General features: G+C 36.1%; 1 protein-coding gene across 1 annotated transcript in view; it reads right to left on the minus strand.

The window, feature by feature from the left end:
• EXOC2 (exocyst complex component 2) overlaps positions 1–20,574 on the minus strand; it is a 128,665-nt gene that overhangs the window by 13,364 nt on the left and 94,727 nt on the right. The gene's annotated exons all lie outside the window — the stretch shown is intronic.

Here is a 20,574-nt window from a genome sequence, read left to right on the forward strand (position 1 = left end):
CTCATTTCCCACTTATCCCACCTAAACCCCCGAGGTAGGGTGCCTCTTCTCATGCATTCACGCAACTTGGCTCAGGGTAGGAGCTGCTAATTCTGTTGGCTGCTGTGAGCACCCAAATTAAACAGCTTTTGGCAGTACTGGTAAAAGTTGGCTATCACTATGTCTGCAGAAACCTTCCATAACATATTTCATAAAGAGTTAGTCACTGAGTTACCATAACTGTTATAACTACATAAGAACTGTTAATTTCTAAAAGCATGACATAATAATATCAGCAACATTAGCTCCAGGTGTTGAATGCCGTTGTCTGATGGTGCACAGCTAAGCTAAAATGGTTATTTATGTCAGAGCTCAGAATGAATAGAGTAAGTGGAATGGAGATGGATGCTATGGTAAAAATGAAGTCACAGTAGCTTAGTATTGCATATTGCTAGCCTATCCCAGCTGCATGATAAAATTGTTAACTTAAACCTCAGTGAAAGGGCATAAGCAGACATATTTTATCTTTCATTCTTGTACCACACACAAGGACAAATGGGTGAACTAAGAATTTAAAGGAGATTAGTGTTACTGGGATTGCAAGAAATAAATAGGGTTTTCCTGACCTTTCATAGAAGGCTCAGTCCTGCAGTGACTTCAGGATCAGGGATCAGTACCAGCACAAACATTGCCTCAGTTTCTTAGACAAGTTTTACAATTTAAGAGCAAATAATTCAGCACAAACAGTGCAAAGCTATGCAGTTTAGAGACAGTCCATGTATACGAAATCGTAGTTGCCTTAATTGCAGCATTTAATAACCTGAAAGACCTTGTCTTGGTAAGCTAAACAAGCCAAAGACAGAAAGAACATGCAACTGCACTCCAAAAATGCCAGTTAGGGGAATCAGACAGGGAAAGAAGGGAGAACTATGCATGTTGAAGAACAACATAGGCACAAGAAAGAAAGAAAGGTATAAATGAATTGACCATCAGTGGAGTTAGGCTGGAAATTATGTGGTTTTATGACAACCATTGCTGTCGGGGAGTCAGTTTCCTACCATGAATAGAATATAAGCAAAAAGGGTATTTCCCAGCCCTTCTTTTTGTCTTATTTGTGAAGGATTTAATTTTTGGATGTGGAGACAAAGCCAAACATATCAGAATGTCAGGACCTGCAGGCATAGTTAATAACCGTATTATATTTTGAAAAGTTACGATTAAAAAATATCCAATTTCTGATTTATATCACTGCACTGTTTGTGGCAGTCTTTGTTGAAGCAAAGTATTACTTTTCTGGAGTATGATTCACTGGAAATACAAGCAGTGGCATCCAACTGTGAATTTGTTGTGAAATTCGTTTCAAAATGAAAAAATTCTGTCTAGAATAGAATTTTTGTGCAGCTTTCTCTACAACTGTTCAGCAGCCCACGCGATTACAGTTTTTGGGACACCATGCTGCCAGTCCTATTATACAGCACTGAAAGCTAATGCACCATGTAACTGTAGGTAGCAACTATTAGGCTAATCAAGTGAAACATAACATTCTTAAGTCTAAAATACCTCTTATTTAGCATATTGAAGCACAAATACAATGCCTTTCCATTGCTTCTGACAGAAATGTGTTAAAGAAAGTCTCAACAAGCCCTTGCAATTTCTCTGAGGAAAATCTTATTATTCTGTTACAACATAAATGCATTCCACTCCCACTCTATTCTTAATACCAAAGACTGACTTGCTGGAATTCTAGCTGCCACTAACAAAAGCCCCAGCATTGCTTTAAAGAAAAATGGATGAGAAGACTTAAGACATAAAAATGAAGGACAATTTCAGCCATCAGCTATCATAATGGCAGGCAGAAACTTCAGAGTAGCATCTTCCAATTCTGGACCTTCCACTGTACTTTTTACTGGAGAGACATATAACAAAATTATACCCTAATCTCCAGTTTACACCACCTACTAATTTTATTCCTTTTTTTTTCCCAACTTAAATATGTCAGTCTACATTTCAAAGCAATTTTAGCAACACTGTAAAGCCGTAGCAAGGATGACTCTGTGAATGATGGGAAAAGCAGAAGGGAAAAAGGTTTGTGGTTCTGAGGAGTAACAGAAACCAAACTTTTAGCTTGCCAATAGAGGAGTATTCAGGAGATCTTCAGATGGTGTAGTGCTACCAGCTGTCCCACTTGTAGTTCTCAGAGATATGTTTCCCCCAAGTACTTATATGACATCTTTATACTACGAAACCCCCAAAGTGATTGAGTAAGCATGCAAGAGCTGGGACTCCAATACCATGTGTAATTCTAGAACACAGAGAGGCTACAAAAACTTGCATGCAAGAAAAGAGCAAAGCTTGCACACACAGTAAAACGGAACTCATCAGGCTGCTTTTTCTGTGCCAGAAGCTAACATGGGTCTTCAAATGTTCCCAGTCCTTCTACAGTAAATTGATAGTGAGGGAAGATATGAGCTTCAAACATTTTTTAAGCCTTCTGCAGACTCAAGAGTTCAAAGAATGAACTGAAGTTAAGTGAGGACAACTGAAACACAGGAAATTTTAACCCAGGCATACTGGGTTTGGCATATTTTTAACTCTTTTGAGATTGGAACCTCATTTGAGTTGGGCTACTGGGAATCCAACCTTGCCGCTGCCTCTCACCAAATCAGCCTTTTAGCTTGCCTCTCGTGCAAGAAGGAGAGGAGGATAAATGCACAGAACCATTCAGAAAAAGCAGGTGATGTCAGCAGGTACCTCTGCTTACCAAGCAGTAAACCAGACATGAGGATGAGATGCTATGAAGGGTTAAAAGAAAAGAAGAAAGTCCTGAGGTAACTTTGGTTAAAGAGAAATCATGCAGGATTATTGAAAGCTACTGCTCCTCTGTGGAGGAGCTAGAAAAGCCATCCACAGGAAATTTTACAGTTTGACAGCTGTCACTCTTTCTTTTTTTTTTTTTTTTAAATAAAGTTGAGAAGATTGAACAGTTCTTAATACATTGACTAAGCTACCAGTCCTGTTTCACAACTGAATTGACTGACTTACTAGAAATCTAAGCTCTGAGGGACTGAAACAGAAATGAGTGTTGGGTAGGCACAGAGCCACCGATTTAGGGAAAAACAGAGAGCATTCTGTAGGAGGTCAGTACTTAACTGGGCAAGCAATTACTGCTGGTGGTAGCAATATCTCTTAGTGCTTCTGAAAAGATAGCACTAAAATTGTTGGCTTTGAGGCTTGAACATGACTTGGTAGAGATAGGAAAACTGATGCCTGGGAGTCTGAAATTTTGCATTTTAAAACACATCCAATTGTATGCAGTATTTTTTACAATTTATTGTTCTGTTTGGTGGGTTATGCCAGTAACAGTCTGAAACCTCTTTTTTTCGTGATTACTTTATAATGAAAACTTTCCTGAAAAAATAATAACATACAGAATTTGGTGATCCAAACAGATTAGTATTTTTCATACTCAGCTGCAGAACACCAATACTTGCATTTTCCTGGACATTTCATTTGCTACTCTGATAGTAAATTTAGAGGAGGGTGAATGCAGAGAAGTATTTAATCTGTTCTGTTCTAAAGGAGGAACTGGCTTTATTTTTTTTTTTAATATATATTCTTTTCAGTTACATTACATCCTATTGCCAGATTTAAGCAAATCAATATTGGAAATGTTAATTTCCAAGCTTCAGATATATCATGCCAAACTTTACAGCAGCTCACACACACAGCATTCTGAACTGTATGTCAGTTAAACTCCTGCAGCTCTTCTGTAAGTTTTTAATCTGCTATGTGAAACTGCTGGAAAAAAAAGCTGCACACATCTACTGCAAGTCGTTAATCAGTGCTGCGTAGTGCACATTAAAAAAGAAACTAATGAATGGCATCCACAAAGCCATGTAACTTCTTTAAACAGTCTGATTCTAACTGTTAAATTTCCTCTAGGTTCTGGCTGCATCACAGCTGCAATAGCAGTATTTAATACCTGCTTTAACTAAAATGATCCTGGCACCATTTCTAGTGTGGTCACACTCTTCCTCAACGCACCTCCTGTTACAGAAGCAGTGCTATGGGCTAGCAGGATTCCTTTTGGGATGGCAGACAATTATTTGTATTTCTGCAGCTCTTGAAAAGGCAGAGTGTGCTCTGCAACACACCAAGTGAGCACTGTCCTGCCCTATGCAATCCATGTGGGAATTTCAAGCTTAGATGGATGCCTCCTGACAAACCAAGCTGCCCAACACACACCACAGAATTCCACTTTTCAGTATAACCTAAACAATAACTTCCAGCTAAAATCAAGTAATCTCTTTCTGAAAACCCAAAATATAAACAGGTAAGGCAGAAGAGGTGGGAGGGGGAAGAGGTTCTACAGAGTATAACACTAAGGTCACAGCAGGTCAGTACAGCAGTCAGCACTGCCTCCATTCAAAAGCTGCTGGAACAATTTTAAAAAAGGTTATCTGTGCAAATGTGTCTTGGTATAAAAAGTTTAATTTAAGAGATCTACAGATAACTCCAGGCTTCCCATACTTATGGATGAGACACCTCCAGTGCATGGTAAAGATCTATCAACTACCTTATCCCAAGAAATGAACAGGAAGCAGCACAGACTAAAAGTGAAAATTCAAATGAACACCAAAATATTTTTATTTTTAGGGTGCAGGATTCCAAATAAACATGACTTATAATGTACCTTACACGTAAAATATTTCAGGACTCAGGCTACTGGACCGTGAAGTACATATAGCAAAAACCAGTTTACACTGTGTTGGTATTGTGAAGGTATTTATCAAGGAATATTCCTTATATGAAGGAATAAACATATTACTTGAATTCTTCTGAGCACTTAACTTGGATTTGAAAAAAAAAAAGAATACAAGCAATTTGGATATCAAATCAAGCGCCCAGGATAACATGAAACAGGGTGACATCTGCTATCTATGAGGACCAACAGCACAGCACACCTGAGGCTGCATTAAATGCATTTGAAATAAAGCGTTGGCCCCCAAAACTATTCAGAAACTTAATATTTATAACCAGGGAAAGTTTAATGTGACTGACAGTCTGTTAAATTTTCTATGTTCTCAGAACAACAAACTGTATTTGCCTCATTAGAAAATGCCCTAAATTATTTAATGTTTCTGGAAAATTATTTTAAAAGCTAGCAACTATTTGCAATTACTACAGTAAATGTGATACCTCATTTAGCAAAGTAGTCTTTTAATTTCCAAGCAGCCTACACCTCTCAAGATAGTCCCCAAACCATGGAATAGACAGAAACCTAACTTGTTTGCAGGCATGAGCCTTTCATGAACTACAGCACTGGCACATGAGTATGTCATGCTATTTTACTGAAGTGCCCCCACCCACACAGTGTATCATCTAACCTGACACCCCACAGATGTTAAAAAAAATATATATTAAAAAATGTAGAGACGTGACTTGGAATTTCCCCATGGACATACCAAAGCAGCTCACCTCTGTTCTTTACAGCAACACAAAGGTTTCTCCCTTAAAAGACAGTTGATAGGAAATCAGCTTCAGATAACAGTACTACGAGTGGCATGTTTTCTAAATTAAGGCAGATAGACAAGCCTGCTTGTTTCTTCCTAATTACTAAAAATACATTTGCTATCATGCTTTGTTGTTTGCCCTGGATAAAAACATTTCCAGAAAACTGCTTGCAGGATGCTTAGAGCAGAACATATACCTGGCAGTAGCTCTAAAAATACAGGAGCTCCACCAGGTCACAACCTTTACCACCACCTAAGTGGCTTTATTTGTTTATTATATTCCCTCCTCATTTTGTCTCACTAATATTTTTCAAGTTGATTTTAAAAAAGTTAATAATTAGCAGCTGTCAAAAATGAAATAATAAGCAGTGCAAATAATGACTTTCATTTACTTGTTACTTCTGCTTTGCCCAAAGAAATACAGATACCACCTCTAAGAATTAAATGGACATTATCATGTTCAGTAAATTCCTTACTTCACAATAAGATTTATGCAGTCTGATTAATAACATTATTTTTACAACCTTCAAACAGGATTACATGTATTTTTAAAAATGTGTGCATAGTATATTAACAAATAAATACAGCACCATATAAAATAAAAAGGTAAGTTGGAGGAAAGTAATTATTTAAAACCAGTCTAGAACAAGACATAATTACAGCATTCACAGAGTTTTATGGATCCATACGATACACCTGAGCCAAGTTAAATGTCATGCAACTGCTCCATTGTCATTAAAGCAGAAAAAAACCACTTGAAAACAGGGACTCCAGAATCTCACTTCAATTTAAACAAGAATGTAAAATTTCTCACTAGGCCACTTCCTGCTATTGCTGGAAACATTCCCTCCTTTAAACGGAGATGGATTTCAAGGTACTGTACTTAATGTTGTTTTGAAAGTACATTAAGAAGAAAATGTGAATGTGTAGGCAAACTGGAAACTCTCTGGAGAGATTACCCACTTATTTAACCACATTTCCTGTTTTTTAACCCATTTGTCCTAAGTCAGTCCTTAGACTGCTGACAAAAATAGATAAAAGTGTGCTATAAATAGTTCATTAGCAGGTTTTTCTCGGTAAAACTGAATGTTTTGATAAATCTATTGTTCTTACCAGATCCATACTAATTAAACTGTGAATCAGATTAATGTTTTCTTGAAATTCTTGTCTACATAGCTCACAGTAATTATAAATATAGAGTGCCTTAGGAATCTGTGAAGAAGTCCCAAGAACTAATAGTGACCTAAAAAATAGCTATCAGTAATTGAAATTTAATGAAGAAATTACTGTTAACCTATGTGGGGAAGTTCTGAACAACAGTTCTGAAGCAAGGGAAGAGGCTGATCACGCAAAGTCAGAACCTTCCTAAATATTTTGAGATCTGAAGGCCAGAATGTTACATCTTTGAATTAGTCATCTTGCACTTAGTTTCAGCCATGGTACTGTGTTGATCTAACACAGTCAATGTCATTAGAAGGACCTGACATAAGTAGCCACAAAACTAATTTCTAAAAATATTAAATGTGAAGGCTTTTCAGACTTATGTTACCTGTAGTCTTTGAACTATTTTAATTCAATCAATAGAAATTATGCCATGACATACAAAGAACCTGAAAGTTTCTGTTTCAGCTGCCTTGGAGTAGCAGGAGCTCTAAAGACTGCCAATACTGTGATTAATACCGGTGCCTATGCATGAACTTCAGTCTACAAGAGCAAAACACTAAGAGAGTAATACTGGTTCTGTGCCTTCTTGCATAGCCCAAACCAAGATGTCTTTAAAATTGAAGCTGCTGAGGCTGTTCTGAACTTTCTGCTACCCCATTCAAACCACACAATGATCTGAGGGACAGCTGAAGAGGTCTGCTGCTTTCCTAAATCCCATGGCTTCTGGGATGCGATAAAATATAATTTCCTTTATTATTAAGAAGGAGCAAAATCTGTAATTGTGAAAGACTGCAACAGAAAATACAAAGCCCAACAGTGCTTCACTTGGGAAGGAGAGTAATGTGTTAGCTAGCATCAAATATTTAAAAGAGGTGCAGGTAGCTGAAGGCCAATTTGATATGTATGCATGTTTTCGGGAGAGTTTTGTTAAGAGATGGATTTATTTTCACTTCTTCCACCAAACAGCAAAAAAACATTTTACCAATTCAGACCTGAAGGTCTTGACCAAAAGATGCTGCATATCATATTTAGAATTGAACCATAAAGACTCTCCAACTACTCAAATTATTGCAGAATCAGCCAAATTTTGACCCGCTAACCTGGCAACAAGAAATGTAAATGGTGAAAGAACAACAAACAAAAGCCTCAAACCCCCTTAAACTAAAAACTCCAATGCACTAATGTAAAAAAAATACCTACTTTAGAGGTTATAGCCATTCACACCTCTTCACCTAAGCATACACAGGTATCAACTCACCCAAATCACCACTGGTAAAGAAATTCATTGATGATCCTTAGATGAACCCAGTACTTGAGATATATGACCCACAGAAATTTGTCTATTTCTTGTTGTCGTTTAAGTAATAATAACATGGTCTGGCAGAGCTACAGCCTTTACAATGCTCTACAAGTGCAATTGCCCCACCAATGTGTGGCTGTAACCCATAAAAGCAACCTGGTGTCAGAACAAGAATACAAACACTTCAAAGCCAACAGTGTGCTCCCCTATAGATTTAGCACTACTTAAAAAATACCTTACCATTTCTACTTCAGCATTAACAGCTTTGGGGATGATAAGTCTTTTTTTTCTGTCGTTGAATTAAAGTGGCTATATGCTTGACTTAAGGGGAAACCCAACAGTATAAATTAATTACAACTATCAGATATTAAAATAGGTGGTTTGAGGCAGATGAAAAAAGAATTGCACTACAAGAAAAGCCATTTCACCCAACTAAAACGCAACATCCAAACCAAACCTGAATGGAAAAAAAAAAGGTTCTGAAGAATGAAATACATGCTTGAGACACTTAGATATAACAAACCCTCCTTCTTGACACGAAAATGAATACATCTAAGGATGACTCAGTATTACCTGAACTTTATCAACCAGCAATTCATTCGCTGTAGGATGCAGCTTCATTTTCCAGAAGAAAAATTTTTAACAAATTTCTTCCCTCTGCTCCCTTTGATTTTCAGTATATAATAGTCATAGCATTATGTATCTCAGTTCTACTATCACTAGATTTCCACTGTAAGAATAATTTTAATGCTAAAGGATTTTCTTTTGATAAAACAGAGACTACCAAAAGCTAACAGGTAAGGTGCTGAAAACAGGGCACAGTCCCTGGTATGACTAGGCTCCCCACTGATTTTAGCAGTTTGTGAATTCTGTGTGTATCCAGGAAATGTACCAGAGTAGAAACTTAATGGCTCTTTCCTGGTCACAGAACATTCTTAAGTTTCCAAAGTTTGTGGGCAAAAGAAACAGAGGCAAGACACAATATTGCACATAAGAGGGAACAAACTACTAAGTATATATAAATATTTGCTATGTATTGGACATATTTTCAAATAGCCATGTGCATCAACAGTTTTTTCATGAAATAAATTTAGATTATGCTGATCAAGAAACTGCTCTGCTGCTTAAAAGCTCTCTTCCTATTTTTTTTTTCAGAGTGAAAAAAATGGAGAGACTGCGAAACAGACCAGCTGGTGGGTGGTAGCCAAATGAAGAGCATCATCATCTTTTAAAACTAGTGCCTACATTCTTCTGCAGCTTGGTACTCATATAATTTCCAGTACTGTAACCTGTTTCCATTTATTTTCCAAATTCTTCACAAGTGAGCCTCTTGAGAAAAAAGAAACCAATTGTACCCCTTTGATATAGGCTTCCAAAAGTCTGAGTGTGATAACTCATCACACTTGGAGGTCCTTGCCACTCCCAGATCTCTCTCACTTTACAGAAGTGAAGTCACACATACAGTGGTGTCAGTGTGGATCAAAGTCAGCAACATGGATTAACCCCTTCAGACGGCCCCCAGAGGTCCCCATACAGGAAGATTTACATCATGACAAGAATGCCAATTTAAAAAGGTGTTTCACAGACAAAAGAGTGTAGCTGTATGCACCCCATGAAGATTCAGGATGACCAATTCAATGGGAAAAGCAAATCGCTTCCTTAATTGTAAGGTAGACTAAAAATCAACATCTCTATCAAAACTAAGAACAGTTGAATCCAAAAATCTCAAGCAGTATTTCCTTTCATTAACACAAACCAAGCATAGTCTGCAGGAATATTCATTTATTTCTTTCAAACACATCATTTTTAAGGCACCCTGAAGGTGTCCTTTCATGATTTTATAAAACCTAAAATTATTAAAACCTTTCAAAACACAGACTCACTCAGGAAACTATGTGTTCTTCTCATAATTCCTGAAGTCACTGGTACTGTAATAATAGCCTGTCAAATGCAAAATGACAGCAATTTCAAAAATGAAGAATGGGCTTAGAGATATACTATGTTTATGAATTTACTTTGGCTGTCATTCAAATATTATTATCATAAAAAATGAGAAAACCTAAGTCAATTGATCCAAAAGAGACTAATTTCACAAATAAAGTATTTGGAACAATACAGACACTAGTAATTTTAGTGTCCAGTTTTGCTCTGCATCTCTCTAACCTTCAAGTTACTGAAAAAATTTTAATTACCCATAAAACATATCCTGCATTTATTACAGTGACTTAAGACAGATATACTTGGGTAAGTAAAAGAAAAGGCAAAATTGGCAAGAGAAAGTAGAGTATGGACATTTTAAAAGATTTTTTTTTTAAGTAAGCAACTTCCAAAGTGGTGCTTTGAGAAAAAGCTTATGAGCAGCATTAAGATGCACAATTTTCATGTTTTCTACAGTACATTTTGTAAGTAATAATGATGATTTTTTTGGAAGTTGCTATTTCTATTGAATTATACAAATGTACAAGGATAATAAGCAGGAGGCAATGCATAATAAAAAAACCCCAATACTTCTGGACCCTGATTCTGCAAAGGTCTGTGATGCTCTTAACTCAAAAAATGCAAGTAGTCACCACACTGAAAGAAAGCACAGAACCAGTTCTAAGTATTTTCAAATACTTTCTTCCATATTGCTTTGTGTACCAATTGTACATGAAATAATGAAAGAGCATGAAATTTTTATTTGTCTTTAGTAACTAAATTCAGCAAATTGGCAACCAAATCAAAGCCACTGTATTAACTTATAAACACTAATAGGGAGCAGTATTTAGCAGGCATGATGGAAGTATCGAGTCATGGGAAAAAGCTGACTGCAGAAAGGGACTGATTTACAGATAGCGTGGATTCTTTGGAAGATGTAGTAGGAGGTTGTGCTCTGCTTCATTTCACCAAATTCTCAAACTTGATTTCTATGGTAAAATCTAGTTGTTGTTTGTTTGGATCTTTTTCCACAGACTTTGCAACTTGGGATGACCTTGAAGGGGTAGTCACCATTTTGACTTTCAGCCAGTCCTTACTTCTACCAATGTACGTATTTAAAAATGCAACACGTACTGCAGCCAAATGCATGTAGATCAGCATATCAGGAATAATTACTCACAGAGTATACCTTAAATTTATGGCAAAAATTGCTCTAAGTTGAATTTTATGTATAGCTTTATTTACCTGTCTGCTTAAATAACCAGTGAGTTGGAACCAGGTAAGAGCAGCTTTTAGATATGTTACTGCAGAAAAAGAAAACAAAACAAAACCCCAGAAACAAAACCCCCCAACCAAATCCCAACAATCAAATAAAACAAAAAACCTTACCCCACCTTACTGGCTTCTAGTCTGCTATGAAAAAGGAGAAAATGAGAGAAAATTGTTGCAAGACACATACAGTATTTGGTGAGATCCCATATTAATCCTATTTATTAGTATGAAGGTGAGAACTTGCACTGACTTCCAGTTTTACTATTTAATTTTTTTCACTTCCAAGCTTTACTGAATCCCTACAGCATTTTGAAAATGGCATGGATTTGAAATAAAGAATGTTTCTGCATGACCTGAACAATAGATTCTTAAAATTATTTAATCCAAAATCAACATTTGGAAGCTATCTTGACTCAGGAGTGACCCACAATAACTGGAAAGCTTAAGATTTTTCACACTTCAAAGTAAAGGCTTTTAATATTTTTGAATTACTTCAACTGCTGAACAAGCCCAACACTAATTTCATCCACACATCAATAAAGTTTAAGTGTTTCATTAAATTTAAATTGCTATTCGTTGTGTAAAGACATTTTAAGCTAATGAAATGTTTTTTATTACAATGGATCTGCTGTACTGTTAGAAGCCGATCATATTTTCCCACTTAAAAAGTAAGACTTCAAGAGCTTGATAACTTGGCTACTGAGAGAATATGCTCCAGGCTGAATTTTGTATAGAAGTTTTGTATAGAAAGCTGAGGCTTTCTGTTACACTAGAATTTTTAACTTAAAAACATGCACACACCCCTGGGCAGAAAGTGTTATGAAGTACTGAGGAGACAGCTATTTTCCCACTGTGCTAGTAGGCCTCTGCAAGTCTGTCCAGTGGCAAGGTTCATTTTGGAGACTGTATTTGCATCAGTGTTTTTAAAATGTTGAAACGACAGCATCCTTAACTACCGCATACATTCAGCGTTTAGAAAATAATAGCTTTTACTACTCCTCGTTCATCTTGAAATCTGTATTGTTTTATGCTTGACCATAGACCCCTTAGGCAAAACTTCAAAGCATAACCAAGAATGTGAACTGACCAGTGGGTTCACTAAGGGCATCAAGGTTATCAACCTGCAGAGTTGTCTGGGGCAAATTCCAGATGTTTTAAGATGATTGCATCTGCACAGGAGGAAGTATAATACTGTATTTTATATGGCCCTTGAAGAACCTCCACCACAAGACACTAAGCACCTTTATCAGGGGAGATCACTCATGGTTATGGATTGTTTCTAATGAGTACCTACATGCTAAAGGTTATTAAGATGAAACCATTCTCTAAGCACAACACTGTGAATTACAGAAACCACACAGGCAGGTACATGCACAGAAAAGTCTGGTTATTTTGATAGAGCTTAGTTTATTTGGACCAATACCAAAGTTTTAACCTGGGACTTTCCATTTAAATATCACACATAAATCTCCAATCCTTAATAATTTGAGCTAGAGGACTATGACTTAGCTACGAACAGCTGCAAACCAACCTCTACTAGAGATCGACCTTAAATGAGGGCCACATTCACCTATGAATAGGTAACAACACCACAATTAAATTTCCCAAATATTAATCATGACCAATAGATGCTTCTTGATCTCACAGTGCTACCATGCACACTGCCTTCTGAAACTGTGACGATGACCCCAGTACCATCTGTGTAAAGATTGCCAGAGGGACTTGGAAACAGTTCTGGGTACAAGAAGAGAGCAGTCCCAAGATCTTTTAGCAGCTAACACTACCCAACTGCATATTCTGAGAGAAAGAGAAAAGCATCTACAATTAGCACACCTGTGGAAATAAATCTTTGAAGGAAGAGAATAAATCCAAGCTAAAAAGCCTAACCAGGAACTCCAGAACAGAGCTGATACCACAGTTTGGGACTACAGCCAGTTCTACTTTTCATGTGACTTACCCTCCCCACTCCACTAGTTTCATTACACCTCAGTTTGTTAAAGACTGCCACAGAAACTACCTTGAGAATTACCAAGGTAATAAAAAAATCTGGTTTCTAAGGGTAACAATTGAAGGAGCAGTCTAATACAGCCCACTCAAACACCTCATTCACAGCCAAGGTTTGAATGTATTTTGGCTTATAACCCAACTAGTAATCAAATAAAACCAAATAATAGTAATAGTGACTATTGACTTGGAGTTCTAAGCTTTTTGGCCTATGATCTTCTCATACCTCCCCTCATCTCCCTAGTCTTCAGTTCTGGCTTTCAAACCCATGTAAACCAACCCCGTTGAGTTCTTCCTCTCACACATGTCCATCCGCTCATTTCTGTTCAGTTATCTAACCTGCAAATCCAACCTGCCTGTGCTCCAAAACTGCTCCCTGCATCATTCCGTAACATTGGGGCACCCAAAGTAATCAGTAAACCTCACAGGAAACAAAGGTGCCATTTGTGCCTATCAAATACAAAATAAACATGAGAACATTCACTATGCCAACAAGCTAGAGCACCGAGTATTGTTTTGGTGATGATACAATTTATTACTACTTTTGTTTTATTGAAAGGGTTGAGGCAGTACAAAACCTGTGTGGATATACCCTCATTCATGCTTGTAAATAAAGGGTGCTGGAAGAGGGGGGAAAAAATGCTTGCCCTTTCTCCTGTATGCATTATCATTGATTCCAATCTCCAATTAGCTTTCTGCTTTGAGCAATGCAGGGATTAGATCCTATTATCAAAGACAGTCATAAAAATACTAAATGATATTAGAAGATCTTAAGTGTTTCTCAAAGGGTATGCTTCAGGGGCTAAAAAAAGTTTAGGTCTCCTTGTAAAAAAATCAAAACAAAAAAAGATTGTTGACATTAACACATCCTCACAGAGACTGACCGCATAAACTAGAAAATGCTGAACTGATGACAAGTATCATACAACTTCCTACAACTGTCTAGACAACAGAAGAGACTTCTGAGTTGTCAGACATGTCTGATAAATAAATCCTCTGAAGTGGCAATAACTATCATCTCATTCAGGTATTAGAGTGATGTGTAATACCACCAGTTAGAACAGGTATGTGAGGAGACACAATTCTCAAGCTACAAGACTAGGCTGCCATCTGACCAAGGAATCACAGCAAGACTTCATTTTAGAGATACAAAGATGTTGCACTCATGCTCTTCCTATCCCTAAAGCAATATAAATGAAGTCTGGTTTAGGTCTTCAAACTTTTCAAATGAGACAAACACTTTTCCCAAATACGTTATTTCCCTTTTTAAAATACACCTTGCTTAAACAGCCAATTTTCAAATTTGCAGACCACTTTTATTTTGTAGTTTGAGAAGAATGCAGATTTTCCAACTTTTATTGAAAAAATACCGAAGATAAAATGTTTTTTGGAGCTTAATTCATGGAGCTTAATAGTTTTTAGCAAAGCACAGACATATAGACAGAAATGCCACAAGGTATCCTATCAGGAAGTTTGACAGATAAAGCCAAAGAGAAGCTGGAAGAGTGATGGACAGCAGTCTAGTAAACAACTACTGATAGACTTAATAACAGAAAATGCCATAAATCAGAACTGTGAGTGAAGGCAGATCTGTGAAAATCAAGAGGAAGCATAAGGTATAAACCAGTTAAGTTGCAGATAAACTCTACTGCATTCTTGTACATGTGGAGTCTAGAGGCTTCTGAGACCAGCCAACAAAAACTTGAATCAAAATTAGCAGCACAAAATCTTGCATGCAAGAAGTTGGAGAAGCACAAGAAATTGGCAAGCTGAAGGGCCATTGCCTTCTCCTGTTCTCATCTTCTGCAAGGACATAGAGGGTACAACGTGCATTCCATTTCACCACCTAGAATAATCCTTAAAATTTACAATTCAGACACCAATATAATATGACAACACAATGTTGACAGAAGTGAGAAATAGAATGAAACCCGAATGCCTGAAATTGAAATTGAAGAAAAATTTCACGTTAAAATTGAATAACAAAAATGAAGGTATTTTGAAACATGCATTGAAATTTGTGCTTATGTTTCAAGCAGCAAATTAATTTTTTTTTACAAAAAATGGCAAGGCTACAATATGAGGGCCCCTGGCTTTACAATTTTAGTACATGATTCTGCTCTGTGAAGAATTGTGTAGAGTAAAACAAATGCAAGAACTGTAGTCATTCAACACATGGATTGTTACACTTGCTGATTGATCGGTCATTTAAGGATGAATGAATTCAACTCATCCTAATACAAATTTAATTGTTATTTGGTTGGTATTTCCTTACCAGAAGCACGAAACATCCATTTACTAATGTATGTTGCATGAGTAGTTAGCTTGAATGAAAAATAACATATTTTAACTGGACTATTTAAAGACTACTATGTGTTAGAATCCTTGTGTCATAAACAAACTACTGGTATTTTGTAACAAAACCCCCCAAACTGACAAGACCTTTAGCAACTTCATTTGCCAGTGCAGAATACTCTTCTTCCTTAAAATTATATGCAACAGACCTGCAAAACATCGTTTTCTTTCTGTTCACGTACATAGTATATTATATCCCTGCATCAAAACACCAGAATTTGGCCTTACTAAAGCATAAAAAGTCAGACAATTCCTAAAGAGAGGACACCAACAGTTTGAGGACTATTGGAGTTCAAAATCATCTACTTTATTATTCTGAAGCCACCCATTTGAACGGTTAGGAGAAATCTAAAGGGTTACAGAGATTTCAAACAAAACTATTTTGCACATTTCAGTCAAAAAGTAATTGCTTATTTCTAACAAAAAAAAAAAAAGGAAGAAAGAAAAAGAAAATGATTTGTACTATATCCAAATGTTTTTAAGATGTAAATGCACTTGTCATCTTTCATGTAAGCAGGGTGCTGGTGCCCCAAATTAAACAAAAGAAGAAAAGTTAGGGTTGACAAGTATGTCACTGCGTAACTACAAATTAAATATGCCTTTTGATATTTAATTTTTAACTGTTGAGTACCTTTTCATCAGGCTATTGCCATTAGAAGTTTTTTATTAGATTAATAAATTAGACAAATAACAGATAAAAGATGTGACAAGTATAACAAATCTGATTTAGCAGATCTGACGCACTTAATCTTTTACTGTAATAGTGGCATTTGATATATTTGAAATGTTTCAAACAATGATCCCTTAACACACCAAAGAAGAAGAAATTCAGATTTAACTCTGCTATATTCAATTTATGCCAAGTACAGAATGAATATCTAAAAACCACAATCAACTTTCAGTTGAAAGTGCAAAATCACCTAAAACTTTCAAAGCTCTGTGAAATTTTATATACTACAACCCCCCTCCCCAACATCTGACAACACAAGCGAAACACAGAAGATACATATTTAAACGAGATTGCTAGAACAGCAGCTGAAAAACTGTATGCTTGTGAACTCCGAGTGAATGCTGGCTAGACTGCACAGCAGCCAGCATTTCAAAATAAGTTATGAAGAGATATTACCGTATCTGAATTCCTCAGAAAAATAAATGAACATCAACCTTTTGTGTGGTAAACAAATCCTCACATACTACAGTCTTTCATAAATTAATATAGTAGTTGCATATGTAAACAACTTAAATACAATCAAACTTGCCATATTATGAAAAGTAATTTGAGATTTGCATGCAAAAGCTCACATTAATAATCAAAAAGACTGAATGCCCACATACCACAACTACCTTTGCTTGTATTGCACAAACAATACACAGAAATTTCTTCTATCCAAATTCAGAGCAACCACCTCATTCCTTCTCCAAAAGTCTACAGCTTTGCAAGTAAAAAAAGATCAATTTTTAATATAAAAAAATTATGTAAAAATATAAACAAAAAGCTGCCTAATTTTGTCACATGAATAAGACATAACTTATGCTTTTTAAGCTAGAAATAAAAAACCCCCAACAAACACAATTTACTATCAAAAAAGAGAAGTATGAACAGGAACAAAAACCCCCCTTGTATGTTAAACTATCAGATTGACCAGTATACACAAAAAACAATCTAAAAACATACTTGGCAACTGATTAACACTATGTTTCCTATTGTTCCTTTCATCTCTTTTAATTATGTTAATAATGTAGAATAAATTAGAACAATGTTTCAAACAAGAGAAAAGAACTAAACTAGATTTCACTGTTGCTGCATGTTAAAATTGAAATCTGTTGTAAAGACTCAGAAGTCTACATTGAAACTAAAATGAAAACTTAAATGAGTTATTTATTAACAATAAATCTAATTAAGCTAATAAAACTGCCTTCTAACACCAGCAGTCACACCTTAGATCAAAATAAAGAGCCAAATATAAAATTACTTTGTGCACAAGCTCTGACATTCAGATCTTTCATACTGAAAAGAGCATGCATGTTGAAAAACTAAACAGTAAAAATTTTAGCACATAGGCTAAATGAAAATTTGCCCCATGCAAACAATTGATCCTTTTTTTATACTTAAAACTGTAACAAAAAGCATATGTATAAGGAAATATCTGATAATTATAGGACAATTGCCTAAATGAGCAAGGCATAAGCTTCTTCCACACTGACAGAAACATGGTACCACACTTGAATAGTATATATTTTTCAAAGCTTCCTCAAAAGACAGGCCTCTTAATTTTTTCTAAATTCTTCTTCAGAACTGTTCATTTAATGTTCTTCTCATTCTTGTATTTTCCTATGAATTTTATGATGCAAGGAAGTGTTGTCCTCAGTACTTACAGACAGATCCCTGCAGAGCTGCCAATGATAAATAGTGTCAAGGTTTTGGGATAAGATTTTTCTGAATGTTCTATACCTTACAAGACTTTAGCTAGTCAAATTAACCATGAATGTTCAAACTGACAGGATTCAAAGAAGGCATTTTAAAGATAAAGACAAAAACGCTTGAGTTATTTACATGACATAGCAAACTCTGAGGACAGAAACCTACCTGCACCATTTTTCCCCACCCAGATTATGCTTTATTCACTTCTCAAATGCTGTAACAGCTCAGGATAGATTTTTGCCTGTATCAGTTCCACTTAATATAAAAACCAGTTGTATTTCCAAATCAGCTGTCATTTTATGTAGCAAGTCAAGTGCACTCATGTGGGAAAAAATATTATTTAAAGATGGAATTATAAATTATTGCATTTGTGTAGTTCTTCTTTGTAGATAATTTTTACTGATATGGAAAAGAAAACAAACAAAAAACCAAATTGGAAAACAGAGAATTCCCTTACTGCATTGGTCTACATGGCTAAACAACAATATTGGCAATAAATAGATGTAATTTCTGTACCAGAAATTTATGTGGATTTGATTAATTTTGCTGATGATACAGACCTTGACTTTTGAAGCCTTGATTCTCAAAAAGAAAATGTTGATAGCGCTGTCAAGGCAAAACATTTAGGCTATTGCTACTTAGTGGTATTGCCTATATATAGCATTGCCTGTAGTGATACTCCAAGTATACAATAATTCATACATAACTTCTGTAAGCTGTGCAAAGAAAGTAATCAGTAATACAAATAGGCTGTTATCCCTAAAGGATGAAAGTGCAAGATCGAGGGGATTTCTTCAATTACACAGCAGCCTCTCGTAAGCTCACTTGTCTAGTGAATATCAGATTTCTCTGTCCTTTTATTTGCACTTCAAGCCTGTCTCTTGTTTGAACAGTCCCGTGCAATCCATTAATTTACCTAAATAAAAATGGATTAATTAATTTCATTTCTAAATCCTACCCTAATTTACGTTTTTAACTTGCTCATCCGGTCCCGGTTTCCTACCTTGCTCCACCTCCATTCCTTACTTGATACCAGTCTTCATGACAAGCTTTTTGTTCCAGTCTCTCCCTCTCTTGCAGTTACACTATTTCCTATCTCAGCATTAGCATCCTCCCCTGAATTATTCCATCTACCCAAAAGCATTACTTCCAATAGTCCAGATCAAGTGTCCTCTGCAGACAGCTGTTCAGAAACAGCCATAGTCTTGAAGCTCTGGACTGGACAGCAAATTCATCACCAGAAAATTCTTAATCTTGCTCCTAACCAAATCATGAGTGTTTTCATATGCACATTTTCAAAAATGTCCTTTGCAAAAGATGTATCATGGCATCAACATGCTCCCATTCTGGTGAGACTTTCAGTGGCCAGATGGGTGCTTGAAAGTTTCCGATTGAATCAGGGAAGTTATTTGTCTTTACCTTACCTTTTAAATATGTGCGAATTGGTGTTTTGACCTCTCCTTTCCCTTCAAAAAAAAACCTGATCTTGTCAAAATTTCTCTTTTTACTATCATTAGTACTATTTGAAAGCTAATGCAGAAACAACACATAAAAAAAATCTTCACTCCAAACTCTAATGTCCCAGCAATCATCCAGTAAGGGTGCAACACTACACATCACAGATAGCACTACTCAGGAACACAACTGAGGTCTAAAGAGTTTGCCTTGCCATTCTTTTTTTTTAATTCTATTTTTAAAAAGTAAGGCTATGAAATTCAAGATCCAAACCAGGCAAATTAAACAAATCAAATATTTAAATTTTGCAGTTGTAAAGATTACTGAAAACAGGTAATAGTTTCTAATATACGATTTTTTCTTAAGAAATCAATATGACACTCTTTAACAAATCCTTGAGTGAACGATGTGTCTGGCTCAAGTTAGACCCACTCCCAGTCATATGTATGCTATTTCAGTTCAATAAAGTAGGTATTTTTCATGCTCTTGGAGATTAAGTGTAACATAGAGCTTTGTTTGTTTTGGGTTTTTCTAAGAGGAAAATAAAAAAAGATAGCATGTCTACTGCAGCATTAACTGCATTGTTTAGATTATGTACAAGTATATTTTCTCAATTAAAATCTTACTGTACAATTTAAAGTTGTTTGTGACTATCAGTTTATTGAAAAAATCAATTATATGGCTGTTGGGTGATCTTTTTTCTTTTTTAAGTTGAATACTGGAAAAAGTCTGATTCTCATATGCCTCACAAAGAGGCTTTTTTCTTCCAGTCCTTTTCAATAATGAAGTTCCTCTACCTGCATGAAGAGGTCACTTATTACTCACTTACTAACTTTATCTTCAGAGCACCAAATATTTCCAGGGTCAACGAACCATTGCTATAATCAAACAAACTGAAGGTACTCAAAGTAACTCTTTGTCCAGGTTTTGGCTGGGATAGAGTCAATCTTCTTTCTAGTAGCTTGTATAGTACTGTATTTAGTATGAGAATAATGTTGATAACATAACCACGAATCAGGTGCTGCTGAGCAATGCTTACACTAAGTCAAGGACTTTTCAGTTTCTCATGCTGGCCTGCCAACGAGTGGGTGGGGGTCCACGAGAACCTGGGCAGCTTTTCCTGACTGGCTAAAGGATATCCCATGCCATATGATGTCATGCTCAGTATATACACTAGGGGGAAAGCTGGCTGG

The sequence above is a fragment of the Corvus kubaryi genome, unplaced genomic scaffold, assembly GCF_017639235.1.
Source record: "Corvus kubaryi isolate FWS band 111438036 unplaced genomic scaffold, C.kubaryi_AGA036_p1.0 69, whole genome shotgun sequence".
NCBI lineage: Eukaryota > Metazoa > Chordata > Aves > Passeriformes > Corvidae > Corvus > Corvus kubaryi.